The sequence below is a fragment of the Neodiprion pinetum genome, chromosome 5 (genome assembly GCF_021155775.2).
Source record: "Neodiprion pinetum isolate iyNeoPine1 chromosome 5, iyNeoPine1.2, whole genome shotgun sequence".
NCBI classification, from domain to species: Eukaryota; Metazoa; Arthropoda; class Insecta; order Hymenoptera; family Diprionidae; genus Neodiprion; species Neodiprion pinetum.
Genome location: NC_060236.1, coordinates 7509631 through 7513189, shown reverse-complemented (window position 1 = coordinate 7513189; position 3559 = coordinate 7509631). Strand labels below are relative to the sequence as shown.

The window sequence follows — 3559 nt, the reverse complement described above, 5'->3', positions numbered from 1 at the left end:
AGCGAAAAATTCATAAGGCCCCCCCCCCCTTCGCTCGCTCAGCACGACTCTCGGATTACCCCCGCCATGATGGTCTCGGGGCCTCAGGCACACCTAGCCTCAGACCGCGTCGTTCCGTTAAGCAGACTGCGCGAAGCCCAGGCGCTCCGGCTAGTAGAAACTCCTTCTGCGCATGCGCGCGGGAGAGTTTCACGCGGTCTTGCCGGGCCCTCGGCTAAGGGCCTCACGGTTCGTGCGGCCCTGAGGATAGCCGCTTAGTGTGCTGCTGCTGCTGCTGCCAAACTTCTTCGCCTAGCCTGCGTACCAAGACGAGGTGTACCCACATTTCTGTGTATCAAGGGACGAGGAACGTCGAGCGTATGTTTCACCTTCTCCTCGCGTGTATAGTAGCAAGACTCGATCTTGTGAACGAGACCGGAGAAGAAGAAGGAGGTGGCTGAGGTGGTGGAGGGGGGGCTGCGCATTCCGAAGCTAGAGAAAGCCTCTTACGAGGTTCTACGGCCTACCGCTCGTATAATATGCGACGAGGAACCTGTAAAAAATCGTATGGTATCACCGTGCTCACGGTGGTATTCGGTCCGTGTGTATACATATATATATGTATATATACAGGGTGGTCTGGAATTTTTTCAGAATGAGATTCGCTAAATGGGTTTCGATTCTTTGAGACGATAGCGAGGGATTTGGTGCGTGGAAATTTGTTGATTTGTAAATTGAATTTTTTTGTGAGAATGGAAGTCAAAAGTCAATTTATCGATAGAGGATGAAAAATAATTCGATAATCGGCTACGTCGAACAGAAAATATCGAGACATTGGAATTATTTGTTATTTTAAAGTTACATATTTTCAGTAATCTTTAACAGTTGGTTTGATAATTTAAGGAATGAAAAATTTAATGGAATAACCATTCAAAATCGTATAAAAATTAAAAAGAGAAAGCATTTACAGTTTTGAATCTTCGTAGTATTAACATTTTTTTTTAATCGGATATCGCACCACGCAAAATTGAAGAATTCTTCCGGCGCTGAGCGGATGCATTTCGTGCATTCCGTTCTCGAGTTGGCTAAAAAGATGCTTGAAACGCGTTTGCAATTCAAGTGCGAAAAAGACGCGCGACGCGAATAAATCGATCACACGCCGCGTCCTGAAAATTATTAAGAAAAGCGTCGTTACGCGTAAGAAAATTAGATTCCGTTCAACAATTGAGCCAAATTTATGGCGGCTTGTTATTGAAAATACGATGGGTATCGTTACCTGCATTTCTTCACTTTTTACTTCCGCGGTCAATCATCCGAGGCACATGCTTCACGCATCGCCGTATCGTATCTACAATGTAGAATTTATGCCCGAGCTGTGTGTAGGTATAATTTCTCGGCTTTTAAAACAGTCTCAATTTCACCTCAATCATTATCCACCTTGTAATTTGAACACTTATTATACAACCCGATCGATGTAATTACTATTCCGCGTTAAAGGCGTCGCTGCCTCGAGGCCTCGTCGTTAATTTCTACACCACGTTGAGGATGGATCGGGGTGTATACAATTTCGCGTGTCAATTTAACGTCAAGAAACCGGCTCCTTGTAACCAACGGTTAAACTTCTACGGCTTTGCGCTGACCCAACGGGCAGAATAATCAATCGAAACAATCCAAGAAAAAAAACAAACAAACAAAAAAAAAAATCGATTTCGTCTCTGAAAAATTCGTGCCTTCAGAATCTTGCTCGGATTCTTATGGTTAAAAATTGCGAAAGATACAGGAAACTGGGAGATTCGGTTTTGCGCAATTGGCCTGGTTCACACCGTCCTCAACGCATGTGATTTCAAGTCGGAGCCATGTAACATGATAGCCGTAGAACGCGAGCATCAGCTGCGAATAACCGCGGTGAGACTCAACAATGAAATTGTTATGAAAATGGGTATAACGACGCGCAACAAGATAGAAATCTATATTATATATTACGACGTATGAGACGAGAGTGGGACATTTAGTCGACGAGTTTTGCGCCGCGGGTTATTTTACGGATGCAAGTGTTTTATTTTATTTTTTTTTTTAATTTTCACGACACTTTGGTGTTATTCTTGCACGATTGCGCAAATCCTTGAGCAGACGAGTATTTCGGCGGGTAGTGCGGAACGTTTAATGTTCCCGCTGCTTGTTAGAAATTATACGCATTTCACAAAAATGATTAAAAACTCACGAGACTTTCATCTCGCTTTCAGACATTCATTCGAGGCATGTAATAGCGTATTATACACACATAATCGGAATCGCCGTCTTGACGTTTTCCCGCGTTTCGTTCGGTTATGATCTCTTCCCTTATTGTTACGTAACATTTCGACATTTTTATTTTATTTTATTTTTATCACACACGGGACGCGCAGAACGTTTAAATGTCACAAGAGTTGAGCTGTGCTGTTTGCGTAATCGATTAGACAGAATCGCAATTAATAAATCTCAAAAACGATTCGGTGATTACATCAACGATCATCAGCCTTCGATTCGTTTCAATTTTGTCGATACCAGTAAACGAAAACAGATTGAAACGGATGAAAATGGATTCATTTTCCTGTTTGTCAATTCGAAATTATCGAGTAAACCTGCCGCGTAATGCGAAAATATTCGGAATCTTTCGTCGCGGCTTAAAATGGATTAGAAAAGAAAGAGTCCAATGGAAAACGATAAAAGCGCTGATGTTCGAGACGTATTAAACTTTGTTCGAGGTGAATTGAAATTTCAATTTGTACAAAAGAATGGAATAGAAATAGATGCAATGGATACGGATTTGTATGTTAGAGAATGCAAATGGAAAATCTTAAAATCCGTTGACGCATATTAAAAGCAATATAACGATTAAATCGGATTGATTTTTCGGCCATAGAATCCATTTTCTTGTGTGATGCGCAGTGACAGCCATCAAAACGATTCTAATTTAACATGATTCAATATTTTTTCGTTTACTGGGAATCATTACAAGCTGAGACGATCCTCGTGGTTTAGATGAGAGAAATTATGTTCACAGCTGTGAATATATTAAGAAACTCATTAATTATACCACTTCCAATTCGCAATATTTTACCGTTATTTTATTCGAAAGTAGTGAAAAATAATTCTTTGATCTACCGCGATTGGTAACTTTCCTGATAAAGACGGTGAAAAATGAATTTAAAATCAATCTCGTGATCCGTTCAAATCGATCAATATTAGAGAAATTTCATCGTCTTGGTTTGAAGAAGAATCAAGAACTGAATGCAAATCCATCTCTCAAATCAATTCCTCGTAAAAACAATCATATTTTGTAGACGTCGAAAGTTGCAGAGACATTGTTCGACCACACTTGTTAATTTTGCGAATCTCATTAAATTGAAAGCAGTCTGATATTTTGATGTAACAACGTTGAATATCTTCCAAAGTCAAATGAATCGGTAGTAAAAACAAAAACACATCCCAGTGACGACGAAATTTCAATGTACAGGCGAAGAAATATCAGTATTATTCAAGTTTGATTGTGGCGCGTAATTTTCTGCTCAAAGTTTCGCACCGAGGTACGTAGAAAAAA

General features: G+C 40.4%; 1 long non-coding RNA gene across 1 annotated transcript in view; it reads left to right on the top strand.

Annotated features, from left to right (window-relative positions):
• Positions 1 to 3559, top strand: part of LOC124219625 (uncharacterized) — a 105804-nt gene that overhangs the window by 7158 nt on the left and 95087 nt on the right. The gene's annotated exons all lie outside the window — the stretch shown is intronic.